Source organism: Rattus norvegicus, chromosome 3 (assembly GCF_021556685.1).
Source record: "Rattus norvegicus strain SHRSP/BbbUtx chromosome 3, alternate assembly SHRSP_T2T, whole genome shotgun sequence".
Lineage (NCBI taxonomy): Eukaryota > Metazoa > Chordata > Mammalia > Rodentia > Muridae > Rattus > Rattus norvegicus.
In genome coordinates, this window is record NC_141536.1 from 103,309,131 (window position 1) to 103,328,176 (window position 19,046).

At 43.5% G+C, this 19,046-nt stretch overlaps 1 long non-coding RNA gene across 3 annotated transcripts; it reads right to left on the reverse strand.

The window, feature by feature from the left end:
- Positions 1-933: 933 nt before the first annotated feature.
- Positions 934-18,622, reverse strand: LOC134486426 (uncharacterized). 3 transcript variants are annotated; one of them, XR_015683732.1, is made up of 4 exons: positions 18,497-18,584; positions 17,598-17,727; positions 17,320-17,416; positions 934-1,251 (listed from the first exon to the last, which is right to left on the reverse strand). It is a non-coding gene; the product is annotated as an uncharacterized LOC134486426 (long non-coding RNA). The 3 variants fall into 3 exon arrangements; XR_015683733.1 differs by lacking the exon at positions 17,598-17,727 and having other exon boundaries at positions 17,320-17,412; positions 18,497-18,622; XR_015683734.1 differs by lacking the exon at positions 17,598-17,727 and having other exon boundaries at positions 18,497-18,605.
- Positions 18,623-19,046: the final 424 nt, after the last annotated feature.

The window sequence follows — 19,046 nt, forward strand, 5'->3', positions numbered from 1 at the left end:
GCCCAACTTGGGATCCATCCCATGGGCAGGCACCAGTAACACGGTTACTGATGATGTGTTGTGCTTGTAGACAAGAGCCCAGCCTGGCTGTCCTCTGAGAGGACTAAGACAGAAGATACCTATAGCCAAGCATTGGATGGAGATCGGGGACCCCTATGATAGAGTTAGGGGAAGGATTGAAGGGACTAAAGGGATGGCAACCCCACAAGAAGACAATGTCAACTAACCTGGACCCCTGAGAGCTCCCAGGGACTGAGCCACCAACAAAAGAGCAAACAGAGGCTGGTCCAAGCCCCTCTCCCCACCTCATATGTAGCAGAGGTCTGCCTTGTCTGGTCTCAATGGGAGAATATGCACCCAATCCTGTAGAGACGTGATGCCACAGGGTAGGAAGATATGGGGGGGGGGGAATCTCGGAGTCAAAGGGGAGGGGGATTGAGGAAGAACTCTGCAAGAGGACTGGGAGGGAGGATAGCATTTGGGGCGTAAATAAATAAAATAATTAATATTTTTTAAAAAGCTTCTCTGTTTGTAATAAAGCAATGGGAGCCAGGGCCCTAACCCCATTCCTGATCTCAGTTTACTCCTAAGTTGGCCGGTCTTCTCTTACCTTCATTCAACTCGCAATGATCCTTAGAGCAAAATTTGAAAACCATAGATTGAAAACACAAGCATACATTGCCCAAAGATTTGAGAATGTGTGAGTTATGCAACCTTTGACCTACGACTGAGAAATATGTAGGAGTGATTCTCTAGCTTCATCTCAAGTCTAATACCCTCCAAGGGGTCCAATGAGTGGCCAGTGCCACAGGAGGAAAAAGTCAACATACGTAGCTATATGGGAGAAAATCTATGTCAAGAAGTACAGTGTTTTTCTTCTTCAAAGCTACTGAAGCTAAATCTGAGATGGAAAAAAAGCGAAAATGCCCCTGGTTGCCGTGATTATTTTTTATACTGTTGAATATTACATATGCATTTATACATATTTATATATTTGCAAACCTTAATTCTTTATGGAAAGCTGTAAAAAAATGAAGTAGCAAAGATGTTATAATGGTAAAATGGAAAAAAAGAAAGAAAGATGCTTTGGGTGACAGCTAAAGATCCAGGGTCAACATGATAAAGTCTGGGGAACTCAGCCAACCCGTTGGTCCCACTCATGAGATGCTCATCAAACAGTCCTTTGCAGCCAGGTGTTGGAGATTCAGTGTTGAGAGGGTTGCCTGGTGGAACTGCCAAGAATCTCCACATCTGAAAAAATGAGACCAGTAACAGTAACCACCCCTTAGACACTGGGAGGATCAATCAGGATCATCTATGTAAACGGCTACCTTAACAACTTTAATCAACTTTTCCCCCCTCTCATTTCTTTTCTGAGATTCAGATGTCCATCTGAATTAGCTGTAGGGGAAGAAAAAGGAGACTTGGTCATTTGAAAACAGCCACACTTGTTAGCTGCTTGTGCTAATAGCAACAAAACACATCTTTCCTTACTACTGATGTCAAAATGACTGAAGCAGCAGATCGCAGTGGCAACTGTGGATGATCCCAGCACTGGGGAAGCAGGGTCAAGAAGATCAAGAGCTCAAGGCCAGCCTTGGTTACAAAGCAAATTGGAGGCAAGCCTGGGCTACATAAGACCCTGTCAAAAGAAAAGAGAGAAAGAGAAAAGCCCCGAAGCAATGGCTGCATATGTGGCACATAGCTGCCATCCTAGAGAGGATGGTGTAAGAGACAGGAGGATTGAGACTTCAATCCAACCTGGGCTATGCTGCACAGTGAGACCCTGTCTCAAAAATCCAAAAGACAAATAGGAAGCCTGAAACCATAAACCAAATGTTGTTGTTGTCATTGTTGTTTTGGTTTGGTTTGGGTTTTTAATGAGATAATGTGTGGATGTATACAAGAGTGTTTCAGATAAGGAATAACGCAGAAAATGAAGGTCATGGGTGTTTTCAGAAAAACTAAAAGCAGTCATCAGGTTCGGGACAGTGCATTAGTTATCTGCAACAATGTGACATCATTTTATTTGTTTGGTTTGATACAGAATTTCTATGTGTAGCTCTGGCTGCCCTGAAACTCAATCTGTAGATCAAACTCCCAAAGACTCGCCAGCCTTTGCCCCCCCGAGTGGCATAAGTGCTGGGGTTAAAGGTATCTGCTAACACTGCCCTGGCCATCGAAGAATGATTCTGGTCTCAGGGCCACTCCATAGGTTGAAACACTTCACCATGAGCACCAGATTGTTCCTCTGCAGCACCAAGACAGAAGACACACCTGTGTCACCATCAGGCCACCTGGGTAGGCAACAGTCTAGAATCTAGGTCAATCCAGGTACAGGACGAACACATTAAGACTTTAGTAAATACATGAAAGAAACGTAAGGGGTTGGGGATTTAGCTCAGTGGTAGAGTGCTTGCCTGGGAAGCGCAAGGCCCTGGGTTCGGTCCCCAGCTCCGAAAAAAAGAACCAAAAAAAAAAAAAAAGAAGAAAAGAAAAAAAAGAAACGTAAGCAATCATTTGAGGCAACAAAGTCAGAAAAACAAATAAAATAACCCAGCCATCTGTACTCAGTTTGCTGTGGCCGCTCTCCTACCTCTGTCTTTTTCTCTTACTCTTGGTTATTTGTTGGTTGAGATTTTGATTTTTGTCGTTGTTTTGTTTTAGCAGGGTGTTTTACATTTTTCTGGTTTTGGTTTTGGTTTTGGTTGGTGTTAGGGCTGGTGGTAGTGGAGGTAGTTTTTTGAGACAGGATCTCTCTATGTAGCCCTGGCTGGCTGGCCTAGAACTTACTACTTGGGCCACCAACTCAGCAACCTTGAATTTGTGGAGATTCTCAGGGCTCAGTCACCTGAATGCCGAGATTACAAGTGTTGTCTTGGTGTCAATGCATTTTTTTTTCCAGTGAGAAAGTATCTCCTTGTGGAAGAAATGACTTAGGACATGAGGGAGGTCCTTGATTAGTAACCAGTAGCTCTCCCTCTCGTCATAGAGTGGACTTGTTTCTTTAAACAAACTTCTGGAAAAAATCTTCTTAAAGCTGCGGTTGCATTTCAAAAGAAACCAAGGAACAGGATGAATGGGTGGGAAGCCACAGAGAAAAATCTTTCTTCTGTCTTTGCCAGACTTTCTCCCAGAAAAGCACAACCAGGCCTGATAGTGTACTTCTGTGAGCCCAGCTCTGAGAAGCTGCAGCAGTGGGATTGTTCAAGGCTGACCTGCGTTCCACAGCTAAACCTTGTCTCAAAGGTTCGAGTTCAGCAAAACTGGTTTCTACAAGGCTAACGATTGCTCAGTGACTTGAGAGATGAGCATCCATTTCTCCCATTTACTCCAGCTGTGCCTCGCAGTGCAATGCGGACAAGGATTACAGAAAAGATACCCTTCCTTGGTGTCCTGAGCTGTTTATGAAGTCATGTAAAAGGGGGCCAAACCACATCGCATCTGATGTGCTTTCAGGGACTCACAATCCTAATCACAAGACATTACTACAAAGTTGAGCACTCCCTGCTGAAGGGAGCTGACGAAGGAGGGCATAAGCATTGACGTTTATACGCTGGTTATATGTTCCAGATTAAAACGGTTCAGTTAAAAGATTATTGGGAAGAAAAGGCTGTGTGTTCACGATAACACCAAAAGGTTTCTGGGAGACAGGTAACCTTAGAGATGTTTAGTGAGTCTAAGTCACTCAGACAAATCAAGATGCTCTCCATGTATAAGACACATCCTTGAGAGGTCCAAGGACTGACACCATCTGTTCAGCTTAAACTAGAGTCAACATACTGTTTCCCACATGGTAGGGTGTTTCTGATCATTTGCCAAACAGAAATTAGTCTTTCCCCATCAAAATGCTTTACTCTGACCATCGTCAGAGGAAGTTAACAGAATCTCTCTGGGTTTGCTTAATTTGTTTTGTGTTCTGTGATGCTGTGGATTGAAATCAGGTAAGCATCTACTGCACAACTACCTACCCAGGCTTAACCGTTTTGAGCCCACCCCTTTCCCAACCCATTCTCTGCCACTAAATTACTGACCCTCTAAGTGTGTGTGTGTGTATGTGTGTGTGTGTGTGTGTGTGTGTGTGCGTGTGCGCACCACATGCTACAGTATTCCTATAGAGGCCAGAGGACAACCTTGTGGAGTTGTTTCTCTCCTTCCATCTCTGTCTTCTGTTGTGAGTACCACAACCTGGCTATTCTTCAATTTTCTTGACAGTTCTCCTGTCTCTGCCTCCCATCTCACCTTAGGAGTGCTGAGATTATAACTGTTAGTCACCACATGCAGCTCTTTTTGGGGGGGATCTGGGACTCAAATTCAAGTCATCAGGCTTACATGGCAAGAATTTGCCTGCTGAGCAAACCATAACAAACTGATACTTCAAAATACTTAAAACTATTCTTAGACCATTTATTTTCTGGACTACAAAGTCCTGTTTCTCTTCATTTTTCTCACCAGAAGCCACATCTTTAACTTGATCAGATCCAGCAGTACCACCATAACTGGATACTTAGTCTTGGCTGTGCAATCCAAGCCCGTCATCTTCATCCTGCCTGTCTTCCTCTCACCATTGGATCATGCCCCTAGCAACCAGTCTGTGGTTGGCCTATCAAACCCCATCTCTGTGCCCCACATCATGTCAAACACTAAGGGACATAGGCCATAGTCTCAGGCATGCCTTCTACCCACAAGAATCTTACGAATTTGTTGGAAACAATTTGAGGATGGTGTAATGAAAGCATCCACTGTGACACCATGAGAAAATGGCAATGACGGTGGTGAAAACTAAGATAGAGGCACAACTCCACACTTCACTTGCATATTCTCTTCAAGGTCTGTAGACATTGTTCAACAGGAAGAGAATTAACTTTGAGTCTCTTCAGTTAGAATTCTAGCTCACAATTTTAGCAGTCCCTTTAAGTCATGCTTGGTTATGTAATACTCACTTCCAAAATATCTTAACTCTTAGAAAAGAGTCCCCATTAGCTGTTTTGTAGCTCTGGGCTAAGCTTGGTCCATCTGTGATCTTCAATAAAATCATTAGCACTCTGAAAATGTATATTTATTCCTACCTAGTTTTCTAATATCTATAAAGAAATGGTATAATGGATGTGCTGAAAGGCATTTTGTTATTTTTAGACAGGCAACTTAAGATCTAAGAAAGACATATGTTAGAATAACTGTTGCTGACTGAATCGTGATCTCATGCTATTTCACACATTGAAGACCTGACTTGCAATCCCTGGAATGTAACCGTATTCATACATAGGGTCTTTAAAAAAGAGTTTAAGGGTTGGGGATTTAGCACAGTAGTAGAGCGCTTGCCTAGGAAGCGCAAGGCCCTGGGTTCGGTCCCCAGCTCCGGAAAAAAAAAATAAAAAAAAAAAATAAAAAAGAGTTTAAGCTAAAATGAGTCAGTGACTTGGATATTAGTCGATACGACCAGTGTCCTTTTGGGAAGAGGAAATATGTACACTGGTCAAGTTGAATATGAGTGTCCATCACAGGTTCCTGTTTGGAATGTTAGATCTCTAGCTAGTCCCCCTATTTTGTAAGATTATGGGAACTCTAAGAGCTGGGGCCTAAGGGTTGGGGATTTAGTAGAGTGCTTGCCTGGTCCCCAGTTCCAAAAAAAAAAAAAAAAAAAAGAGCTGGGGCCTAGCTGGATACAGTAGGTCAGTAAGCCAGGTCTTTGTGGGCTTGCCCTTGCCCACTTCCTGTCTTATTCGATGACTCTAATTGGCCATGCTGTGCATGACTATCTGCCGCACTCTTTTACTACCACATTATTCTGCTCAAGCACATGAGGCCAAGTAACTGTGGACTGCACATTCTGAAGCCATAAGCCAAATAAGAATGCCCTCATAAGTTGTTTTTGTAAGATGTTTGATCACATCTGCACAAAAATAACCAATATAGATACAAACATAGATACAGACCGGTGCAGAGGGAAGAATAGCAAAGGAGAGAAAATGCCAAAGGAACCAGCTCTGAAGACATCTTGGCCACAGCAAAACTTTTGAGCAAATAACATTTTGCTGTAGCCAATCAGTGGCAGTTCCTTACAGCATGCCCACCAAACCCATCCAAGTAAACTCTATAAGCATTTCTCCATGGGGGGGGGGGGGTAAAAGAACATAGAACTTGGTTCCATGATTCCGACTGACATTTGTTATTTTATACATTCCAGTGGTGTCTGGGGTAACTAATATTGATAATACTTGTTGAACTAATGAATTAACATTGTAAGTCTTAGTTAATTCAAGATACAACTTCAGCTATTTGTGCTAGTGCATGCTTGTGAATCCAGCACTTGGGAAGCTGAGACAAGAGAATTACAAGTTCAAGGACAATCTGGCTACATAGTCCTCCTCTTTGGAGGTGGGGAAATATGTTAGTGACTCAAAGAGAACATTAACCTGAAAATAATAACTCATTTATTATTAATAAGTCAAATGCAGTGCTGGAGAGATGGCTTGGTGGTTAAGAGCACTTACTGCTCTTACAGAGAACCCAGATTAAGTTCGCAGCACTTTCATGGTGACTTACAACCTTCTACAACTCCAGTTCTAGGGGATCTTTTCTGACCTACTTAAGTACCAGGAATTCACATGATGCACATACATGCAGGCAAATAAAACATCCATATACATGAAATATATATATATATGCACATATATATATCATATGTACTTACATATTAGGTGAATTTATAATAATAGCTTAAAACATTCATATATTACTATAGCAAAGAGCCAGAAAAGTTATAATTTGTTTGTATGTTCATGAGTCACTTCAACAACATAAAAGTCTCAAGTTATCAAGAGGTAAAATTGTGAACTAATGAAAATATTTCAGCTGAACATTGATTCCAGTCTCTAATATTCTAATTCTAATCTCCCTTAAGATTTGTTTCTCAGAGTTTGTCCTACTGAAGTTGTTTGAAATATAGTTACCTCAAACGTGAATGCTGTTTGGACTACGGCAGTAATCACTCCACTGTTTGCAAGGGTTGATTGGGCTGACCTGGCCAGGTAGGCCAATTTCCTCTTTCTCCATCACCACTATGTGTGTATCCTTCCAAGATCACTGAGCTCTGTCGACCATGCCCTGTTTACTAGAACCTCTAGACAAGCTCTCAAGATCACAGCTTTTACATCTTCTAGATGTAAAAGATGACTTTGCAAATCAAGGAGTATTATTTAGGATTGGGGAGCCATCTCTAAAGGAAGGCACAGATTCCAAGCTGGAGACAATTAAACTTACCCATGAGAAAGAAGGACCAGGATATGTGAGGTTTCCCTCGATGGTACATCTCTATTGTCAGTCTGACTTTATTTAGAAATCACCATGGAAACATACCTCTGAGCGTGTCTATGGTTTCCAGAAAGGCTTAACTGAGGAGGAAAGGCATACCACGAGTGTGGGTAGCACCATTTCATGGGCTAGGGGTTTGCACTAAAAAAGGAGAAAAGCTCGCTAAGCAGCGGCATCCATCTCTCTGTTTCGTACAAAGTGCAGTGTGACTAGCGGTGGGGTGCACACTTCGCCATCATGCCTCCCTGCCGTGATGGAGTCATCCTCAAGCCCAAATAAACTCTTCCGTAAATTGCTTTGTCAGGTATTGTGTCGTCGCAACCTAGAAAAATAATGAGCACAATCCCCTGTCCTGTGTTTGATCCTATTTAGAGCCTTTTCACACTATTCAACGGGCTATTTCCTGAAGTGTTTCCAGAATTAAACATCTGCAACTGCCGGCGTTGCCTGATGATCAGCCTCCTCTCTGAGAACAGACAGCGATGCTCTCTGCAGACCTTCCCCGTCTGGGAATACATGTCCTTTTCTCTTCTCTGCTTGGAACTTCCCAACGAATGTGGATCTCCCACTGGCTATTTAACTAAAACCTGACCATCAACTTCTCTTCGGCTTCAAGGAGTAGGGAAAGGAGAGGAGAAATGGAGAAGAAAGGACAGATTCTGAAGTATTACAGAAGTAACTCCTGAGACAAGGTTAGGATACCGGGTCCTCGCCGTCAGCAACTCCACACATTCTTTCTCAGGAACTATGTGTGGAGAACGTACTTCATGCAATAGATAAGCCCCTGGGAATTCAGTAGAGAGCCAAATGGACAGAAATATATCTGCCCCTAGGAATCACATCCCATTTTGTAAAAGTAATTAAATATATATCGTGCTATACAGTTGGGTCCAGTGAAGCATGCCTTTTATCCCTATTACTTGGAAAGCCAAGATACGAGGACCACACACAATTCAAGTTCCACATAAACAACTTATTGAGACTGGTCCCAAAACTTGGGGAAATATAAAAGGTAGAAGGGGATGAACATGTGTGTTGCTCCGTGATAGAGTGACCCCCGCTATTGTCCCCACAACCAAAAAAAGGTGAGGGAAACATAATAGGAACTATTCAATGCAATAAAGAAAAAGTAAAATGAAGGTGAAAGATGTATAATGTGATAACAGGTTAAAGTATTAGCTTCTCTAAGGAAAGGAGGTCAGAAGACTTGTGGGAGAGCAAATCACACCGTGACCAGTCCTAACTGCCTAGCTTCACAATGAACTGAGAGTCCCCAAAGAAGCAATGTCTGCCTTAAAGGTTCTATAGTCTGCCAGACATTGGCTGAGTGGAGGATCATTATTGCAGAAAAGTGGGATGCTGCAGGTTCAGAGCCCAGGGTGTCTGGGACTCTCTTTGATCCTCTTTCGTTGCCATGTATCATTAACCTCAGTGTCGGACATAACATCTTCTTCACTTTCAGGTAACACTCTTCGGATGTAGGGCTGAGCTGCATTCACCAAGACTCCCCAACCCTAAAGGAGAAGGTCAACCCCTATTCTATAGACCTAGTTCCCGGTCTTGCTGCAGCCCACCTGCCCAGTAACTCTACTTTGTTTAGTTTGTAAACAATCTACTCATTACTCCCTTTCATGAGACTACAGACATACATGTAAACTTTTCCATAATACAGCATGTCCCTCAGAATGACTCAGATCCCTGCTCATTCAGCGTGGACTCAGCAACAAACGTCTTCAAAGCTGTGTTGGGTTTGTTTGTTTTTAAGACAATACCTGTCAGAGCCCCAGTCATTATTCATTATGTGAATTTGAGCAAATTACCTAAGCTTTCTGTTTTGAAATGTTACTATCTTTGAAATGAGAATGACTATACTTAATTTATAGAGGGTCCATAAGTCAATGTAAAAACAAGATAAAACATTGCCTGGGATCTGAGAACCCCATAGGGACTAAGTTTTCAAATTTCTCTTTAAAATAATCCTTTCTGCTCTTTGACTTCAACTCTTTGACTTAAATAGACTAATTATACTGTATACCTCACTGGCTTGTGGAAGGGGCTAGATGAGACCAACACAAAGAGCTACTCTCTTAACAGGTGCAGCAGCATCCTCGGTGGGGAAATATTCACTGGGACAAGGTGGTATGACCTTGAAGGCATGAGTAGATATCTACAATAATCTGGGAATAAAAGAGTTGACAGATAATTAAGATCCTCTGTACTGAGACTAGAGGTGGAGCGCAGTGGGGGGAGTGCTAACCTACAAACCCCCAGATTGGCAACCACCAGGAGACGAAGGTAAAACAATAAGAAATTCAGGGTCAACTTCAGCTACATAGAACATTCAAAACCAGTTTTGACTTCCTGAGACCCTATTTCAAAATAAGGAGGAAGTGGGGGGAAAGGAGGGAGGAAGTAGGGGGAAGGAGGAAAGAGAACAAAAAAGAAGATGGGGGGCACAGCAGTGAGGAATATATTGGCACTGAGATGTAAAGAACATGGAGAGAAAATGTGGGAGGGGTTGCTATAAACAGGGATTATACAGAGCCAGTGAACTGTGGATGTTCTCTAAGGGAGAGCCAGTGGAGAAACATCTTGAAAAGAGAGATCCATGAAATTAAATTTGAAACTCTTTGTTTAGTGAAAACATGAATACCTATCTGTTCATGTCTCCAAAACCTTGAGCAGGCAATTACACTCCTAAGGGTAATTACACTCCTTTTGTGTAAATCTGTGGAAGAATGTAGTGAGAGAGAGAGAGAGAGAGAGAGAGAGAGAGAGAGAGAGAGAGAGAGATGTGTTTGAACAGGGGAAGGTATAAGTCCATAGTGGAGCCTAAATCTCACACAATGGTGAGGCCTGGGTAAGCAGTCCATACGGTCCATTACTCCACAGCTGAATCAAGGTAGACAGATCAGTCAGAAAGGAAAGGTACTAAGGTTCTAAGAACAGTTGGTGACAAATTGTGACTGCAATGCCACAGGCCACATCGAACCCAGAAAATGAACGCATTCACCTTTACCTTAATCTCTATTCCAGTAACAGTGAGAATCAAAATAGCTCTCCTTGTCAGATGTGGCTGGCACCCTCCTCGCACTACGTTCCAAGTCTTTTGGGGTTCCATGAATAGGAAGAGAGCCCTAGATTATGTCATTTTAGGAAGAAACAACTGTGTAATCTATTCAAGGTGTCAGCTGTTGGGCTTTTCCATTCTTTTGCAGAAACTTAACTACTCTGTGTACCGTTACGAGGGCTGACAAGATGCCTCGGTAGGGAATAACACTAACCGCCAAGCCTGACAGCCTGCGTTTGATCCTCAGGATCCACAGGGTGGGACAGAGAACTGGCTCTCATGGGTTATCTTCTCATCTCCACGTTTCCATGAGGTAAAAAAGCTCACGAATTCTCACTGCCTTGATCTTTGCCAGAGTAGAGTCATGGACTGAACCCTCTGCAACCCCGAGCAAATCGTCCTCCTTTTAATACTATGGCAATGACGGGATAGCCATCCACAAACCTCCTTCTAAGTTGTGTCAGTTATTTAATTAAAACAGCAAGGCAGTAGAACATAAAGTATCTTAAGAAAGAAAATATGCAAACACAGAGCCATTTAAAGTGATTGAGGTATATATAGCACACAATATGTAAAATCAAGAAAATACAATTAAAATAGGTAGATCATGAGCCATAGGAAATCACATTAGAAGGTTAATTTTTTCTTATTTAACTTTTTATTATTTTTTGTGTGAATTTCACAATGCATCCTAATCCTAGACATCTTCCCATCCCTTTACACCTACCCTCTACCCTTATAACCTCCCCAGCTAAAAATTAAAAAATAAAAATAAAAAAACAACTCACTGGGGAAACTGTAGTGTGTCACAGTATATCCCACAGTACACTCCTTAGTTCACATCTCTTCATTTGCAAATGTTCATTGCAATGAGTCATTGGTCTGGTTCAAGGCCTATGGCTTCTGCTACATTATCAATACTGGATCCTCATTAGGACTCCTCTCCGATATCCTGTTATTGCCCTGCTGTTTTGGATCTGTAGGATGGGCCTCTTCACACATTTCAGCAATTCCCAGATGGGGTAGATGCTGGGATAGGCCAAAGCCCTGGCTCTGGGCCTGGGAAGTAACTGGTAGACTGACCAGCTCTCCTGTACCCATACCACCAGTGCAAGATCTGTAGCATTGTACCAGCTAGTTCCTCCAGTGCTACAGCTGGCAAGAGGCAGAGCCAGCTTTCCTGCTCTCCTGCCCTCACACACCCCACCAGGGTCAGCTCCACTGTGCTGCTCATGCAAGGTACAGGACCTGCTCTCCTAAGAGCGGCAGCAAGTGAGGGGCAGGGCCAGCTCTCCAACTCTCATGAATCCAGGGCCAGCTCTCCTACCTGCTTCAGGTGCTGAGCAGCAAGGGAGGGGAGGAGGGCATCTCTCTCCCACCCTGTGCTACCACTTGCTCAGCAGACAGTGATAGGGCCAGCTCTCCCAAGTTCACACTTTTGGGGAAGATTCACCCACAACACCTGCAACCAAGGCCAGCTCAATGGTGCTTCCTGGGCTAGGCGCAGGCCCATTCTACTGAGTGCTACAGCTGGTGAGGGGCTCTCCTGCCTTTGGGACCAGCTGTCTCATGATGACCAGGCAAGGGATGGGATTTGCTCTGCACAGCCCTCAGACAGGGTGGCAGTCTGGATGGGAGCCCAGACCAGGGACATCCTCCTGACCTTTGGTGGTAACAAACCTCTACTGCTGGAGGGCCACAGACCCAGATGTGGCCCCTGGTGGCAGCATGGGCCAGAACCTCATCATGGCCCATGGCATTGCCAGCTACTCACATCAGGATATTCCTCACTACCCTTGAGTCTCCAGTTGTGCCTCTCTTCCTTAGACATACATCCTTCGGCTCCTTTTTGCCTTCCATCTCTCCACCCCTTACCTGCTCATCTTAGTAGTGCCTGGAGCCTCTAGGTGTCTAGGTCGTTTCAAAGTGCTATATCTTCCCCTGCCATATAGCATCAAGTAGGGATCCACTTGCCCAGGCCCCATGCCACTGGGTAGGAATGTTCTCAAGAGTGTTCTGGTCTCCTGGGGTCACAGGGTGCCAGTCTTGGGGTCCAAGAATCATAATTTGAAACCAGATTATAATAAATCTTAAACACCTTCATGAGAAATTTGAGCTCTGTTTGTAGGCAAACAATGAAACTAGTTTGGGAGCAACTTGAGATGTGCTAATGAGCTAGTTTGTAGAGGTGGAAGGAAAGCAGGCTTCCACTAATGTATATTTATCTTTGACCCTAAGTATGTGATAAAGATTTATTAGTGTTTTTTAATCAAAGATAATATATTAGTTCTAGTTATTAGTCCCCTGGATAATTCTATTTTTGAAGATGAAAACTGGAATGAGATAGAGGCATTGGGTGAGATTGCAAAGACAAATGTCCTGATGGCACCAGATCCAATGCTTGGCTTCATATTCATGGCCCCGGGATGACATCATGCTGTCATCAACTGTTGTTTTCCATAGCTTTTGATGGAAGGAGGAATCCCCAGTCCATTTGTAGTTTCTATCATAAGCAAAATAAGAACAGACAAAACAGCACCTAATTTTCTGATAGAAAAAAAAATCTATTACAAGGATAGTTGTCCCTAAAGTATCTCAAGAAAAATGAATAAACTCAGGCTAGACAGCTCATGAAATTACCCATCCATGCATCATCCATCAGTCACCTGATGATGTTACCAGCTACCGTGACTGTATAATATTCATATAGAAATTTAGCCTCATGGGAGAGAAGAAATCAAGTTGTCACATTTGTAATGTTTCCTACTAAAGATGTCTCAGCCTGAGGTTGTGAAGGAACAGGGAAAGGTTTAAATTATTTCTGAACATATGTATTTCTATAGTATAAATAAAAATACATAAAATAAATGTCTTAAATATATTTTTTATTAAAATACTTTACCTGATCAACTGGGTATTTAGCGCTTTGAACACAAGTTGAAAGACAAATGAAGTTTATCACACAAGTCGTGTCTTCCATGGAATGAACTTAAGTAAAAACTCTAAATTGGTGGCTGGACAAACAAGCACTGGCCTTGCATCTTACAAAGTTGGACACTGCCCATTCCAAAGCTCATAAGAAAATACCCAACTATCCTGATTGCTCTTCTTTTTACCCCCAGAGACACAGAAAGTATAACTGAGCCCACGTGGCTCCAGTCTGTTACAGTAAAGATGCTGATGATGTTACTAATGGTAATGGTGATAATGGTGATGACGATGACAGTGATGGTGCTGATGATGGTTATAGTGATGGTGGTAACAGTGGTGATGACAGTGATGGTGCTGTTGATAGTTATAGTGACAATGGTGATGGTGGTGATGATAGTGATAGTGTGATGATAGTTATAGGGATGGTGACAGTGATGGTGCTATTGATGGTTATGATGATGATGATGAGAGTGATGGTGCTGATGATGATTATAGTGACAATGGTGATGGTGGTGATGATAGTGATGGTGCTGATGATAGTTATAGTGATGGTGACAGTGATGGTGCTGTGATGGTTATAGTGATGATGATAGTGATGGTGCTTGTGATGGTTATAGTGACAATGGTGATGATGGTGATGATAGTGATGGTGCTTGTGATGGTTATAGTGACAATGGTGATGATGGTGATGATAGTGATGGTGCTGTTGATGGTTATAGTGATGGTGGTGACAATGGTGATGATAGTGATGGTGCTGATGATGGTTATAGTGATGGTGGTGACAATGGTGATGATAGTGATGGTGCTGATGATGGTTATTGTGATGGTGGTGACAATGGTGATGATAGTGATGGTGCTGATGATAGTTATAATGATGGTGATGATAGTGATGGTGCTGTTGATAGTTATAGTGATGGTGATGATAGTGATGGTGCTATTGATGGTTATAGTGACAATGGAGATGGTGGTGATGACAGTGATAGTGCTGATGATGGTTATAGTGATGGTGGTGACAGTGATGGTGCTGATGACGGTTATAGTGACAATGGTGATGGTGCTGATGATGGTGATGGTGCTGATAACGGTTATAGCGATGGTGTTGACAGTGGTAATGATAGTGATGGTGCTGTTGATGGTTATAGTGATGATGATAATAGTGATAGTGCTCGTGATGATTATAGTGATGGTGATGACAGTGGTAGTGATGATAGCAATATGGCACTGATGGTGACAAGTTATGATGCTGATAACTTTAAACATATCAATGTCATCTTTGATGAATATAAAAAGCCAGAGAGCCCCTAAGTGCTAGTGGAATGGGGAACACTCCAGGAGGAGGAGGAAAGGTATACAGAATTAAGGAGGAGGTCAGTGGCTTAGTCCTCTTCATCCCTGACCTCTCTTTTTGTCTCCAGAAACAAGATAGCCAACTCTACTTGCCTTTTAGATTTTGATTTAGTCTTTGTTATTACTTTTGCAGTGTGAGCATGGTGCTCTGTCAATTAATTCTTCCTCCACATGGGCACTGAGAACAAATGGAAACAAGTCTCCCCCTAGCAAAAATGTTGGCAGCGCATTAAACAGGCCCCTCTGACTCTCCTTTTCTATTTTTATTGTTTGGGGTTTTTGGTGGTAGTGAATGCTGGGCCCATCTCAAGTCTCCCTTAGCTCCCTCCAATCAATGCGCATCCATCCCCAGAGGCCCCAGAGCCTCTGAGAAGCAAGTAGCAAATGGAATGAAAGGCAACAAATGATCCGCAGCCCCAGAGCTTTGTTTCCAGAAGCATCTGGTGGACACTTCCAGATCTCTGAGTCTGGAAATGACAGGAAGCAGTAAAGGCAGCTATGTGGCTCAGAAAAAAAAAGGGGGGGAGGTACAGACTTGAATGTCTTGCCATTATTAAATTTCCCAGTAAACCAGAGTCTTCAAAGTTTGCCAGATTTTGCCTAACCTCATCCACATTTAAATGTCTTCGGAAAACCAGGAAGAGCATTTAGAGGGGAGACTCATTCATGTTTGGACTCGGGCAGACTTAGGAACCTTTGATAACACTATCCTTACCCTGCCTGGCCACACCACCAAGCCGTCAGCAAGAACTCCCTCAATGGGCACAAGATTTCCCCTGGAATTTACAGAGCAGAAACCTTAAACACATATCAGCAGAAGAACCAGATTACATAATGTCTCCATCACCCTCCTGACAGCTACAATTATGAGTCAATTCTGGTTTAAATATGAAACCGGAAGCTCCGCATTTCCCCTCTGACGATGTGGCAGGCTAAGTTAGAGCTCTCCAGGCCTGTCAGTTTGGAGATCTGAGCCGCTTCCATAGTCACTAATCTAGCAAGAGACCAAATGACCGGGTAATTAAAAGCAGCACTGCAGAGAGCCCTGCTCCGCGCCAGATGTTCTCCTTGCTCAGCCATTACCCACAGAAGGAACAGAAATACACCCCGCCCCCAGCCTGGCCCTTTAAATTCTCCTTTTCTTTATCCTTTCCAGCTAATTTCCGGCTTCTGATCTTTCAATCCCACAAAATAAAGTAAAAATAAAAGCCCCATTACGGAAAGATGGCATGTTATTGAACATATGACTGTAAGTTGTAATGCTCTCTGTAGTCTCCTCTTTGTACGTCTTAAAGCATTCCAGCGCCTGAGACGTTACGTTACCCTGGCAACCTCACATGACTAAGGACTCCAGAGAGCCCCACCTAGCTGCAGGGACTCATTTAAGTCAACAAGGACCACCCCTACACTTAGTAGCCCAGAGACTGAGTAAATAGCACTGCTGGTGGGGGAGTGGGGTTTATTTTAGGGACCAAAGACTGTTTAATGAGGTAGCCCCTCCCTTTTTTTGTTTTCTTTCTTTCGTTCGTTCTTTCTTTCTTTTTTTAAACCCCAAACACAAGACAAATAAAACTCCCCATCCTACCCTTTAGAGAAGCCTCATTAAGGTCGCGGGTCAGCTGGAAAATAAAAGAGAGGTCTTCTGGGCATTTTTCTAGCTAATGGACCAATTACAAGGCTCAAAAAAAAAAAAAAGCCAATAATTCATTCCTGCAAAAATGAAAAGGAAAAAAATGGCAAAGTGTAACAGAACTTCTGTGAGCTTATCAGATTGGAAAAGGCAGTTTGTGTCTGTCTCCCTAACTTCACTGAAGGCTGCCCTGACTTTAGAACCTCAGACGCCTGCCTAAAGGATCTTTCAGGGACAGAGACTGGAGAAGCAATCCTGATTCTAATTAGTGGCCATAAATACATTGTTTAACCTTTTTAGAGTAATGGAAACAGAGTTTCTGAGTGCCCGTGGGCTGGCCTCAAACTCATTGTGTAGCTAAGGATAACCCTTGAATTCTTGACGTATTTCCCAAGTGCTAAGATTGCTGGTGTGTACCAGCTTTCGACTTTCAACTATAGCGATCTCCTCTGGATTGTTAGCATTTGCTAAGACCGCGCTGCCTGCTCATGACCAAGCTGAAGGACAGAAAGCAGCAGGATGATTTGGAGAGCATTCACCAGGTCTGTGTGAAGGGCACTGTTCTCATGCTAGTGTGTGGCCTGTGCTCTAGCCCAGGTAGGGCCTGGCCTGTGGGGAGCTTTACGCTGTGCTGGTTGAGTCTACGAGGTTAAAGAGAATGAATCAAATCAGGAGAGGATCTTAGCTGTCAGAGAGGATGTCCTTACAAAGGCAAAATGCAGACTAGAATGACAGTTGAATGAAACCCCAGGATAAGAAGGGAAATTATTGTGCACAGCCCCATACTAGTGGTCAAGCTATACCCTAAATACGGAAACACCGAGGCACCATTCTTTTTTTTTTTTTTTTTTTCCGGAGCTGGGGACCGAACCCAGGGCCTTGCTAGGGCCTTGCTCTTGCTAGGCAAGCGCTCTACCACTGAGCTAAATCCCCAACCCCCATTCTTAAAGTAGATTACCCATTGCTTGATCTGTGTGTATGTGGAAACAGTGAGGGTGGGGTAGGGGGAGGAGCCTGCATTTCTTACCGTGCTACTTGAGCAGGAAGTTTGTCCTGGAGATGCCGGGAATGATGCTTGAGGTAGGGCCTCCTCCTCTTCCATCCCATGTTCATTTGCTTCCTGACTTATGGTGTGTGTGTACCAAAAAAAAGAAAGAAAGAAAAAAAAAGAAAAGAAAAGAAAAGAAAAGAAAAAAAGTCATATATTTCAAGCCTCAGAGAAAAAAATAACCAAACAGAAGTATAAGCCAAGCCCCAGGTAGCAATCACCATGGAGACAAGCATATAAGCAGCAGTGATGCTTACCATGCATAACCATTACTTTGACTGACCATCCTGTCTCCATGGCATGCTTAAAGAATGAACGACGGACGGGGTATACTCCTTACTGACGTAAAACATGATTCACGGTAGCCAGAGCTAACCACCTCCAAATCTGGAAAGAATGAGTCTTCCACCTGAGTGCCCACTCTCCCTCTGGGTCATTTCAGGAAACATTTGAGGCATGTTTGTGCTCTCAAAAATGTTTCCCAACCTTCCCTTCAAACTTCTCAACATCTTCCTAGTGCAGGATCCTCAGGAATCAGGAACCACCTTGTGCTTCCTACTTCTCACTTGGAATTATACAAAACAAAGCAACAACAACAACAACAACAACAAGGTTCGGATTTTATTCACACATTCAAAGACTGTATTTTCTAAGCACTGATAATCAGTGTTAAGGATCTACTCTGAACACAGAACCTTTCCCACACTTCCGAACAAAGCAAACAAACAAACAAACAACCCAAGAGATCATGAAAGCCAAGGCAACACACGCCTAACTCCAGCACTCTGGAGGTAGAGGCCAGCGGATCTGGAATATACCACCATTCCTGGCTACAGAGGAAATTCAAGAACCAAGTCTCAGAAACACAGCAAACAAAGCTACAACAAAAGGATCCGTATTCTCTAGGAAGCACCTGCTGGAGGAGAGACAGACTTTTAACTATCGGTCCCAGGGGAATGCAGTATAAATTCAACCGGAGAACTCAAAAAAAAAAAAAATCTTTTTATATGGGTGTTGCTGGGGCTTCAGTTCACAAACTTCCCACATGTGCATGTATAAGGTGCCCACCACCAATTTAGAAAGAATTTCATCCCTCTTTCATGGAGTCAGTTCCTTAGCCTTAGGATTTTTTTTTCCCTGTAACAAACCGCTGTACCCTGAGCGGCTTTGTGAGTTCTCCATAGTCATCCACTTGTCTCCAGGGAGGAAGGAAGGAACTCAAGAGTCTCAAAATAGTAGCCGGGTCCTAGTCCTTCAAGTGTAGGTTACATCACTTTACAGGGCTGGTTGTGACATCACTTCTAGACCTGAACGCGGCCCACCCCACCTCTGAGAAAATGGAAAATGCTGAGCCGCAGCCCCAGGACTTTCTCGTCCAGAGGCGGTTTCTTGTCTGCCTAAACCTGACTGCAGGGCAGGTGGGTGTAGAGCCCAGCAAAGAAGCCTTTGAAAGCAGGAACCCAGGCTTTGCAGGTCAACTTGGATCAAGTCCAAACTGGGTTCCAGCCCGCACACACCCCCGCCCCCTGGTGACAAGCAATCTGTTTATGGGGACACTTTTGTGAGGTTACAGAATCTCTGGAAGAGAGGGAGCGGGTTCTGGCCTGGTTTCTAGGTAACCCGCCACACCAAGGTGCACAAACAAGATCGGACAGAGAGAGGGGTAAAAAGAGAAGCTGGCCGGCCAGGGCCCCCTCCCGGGCCGC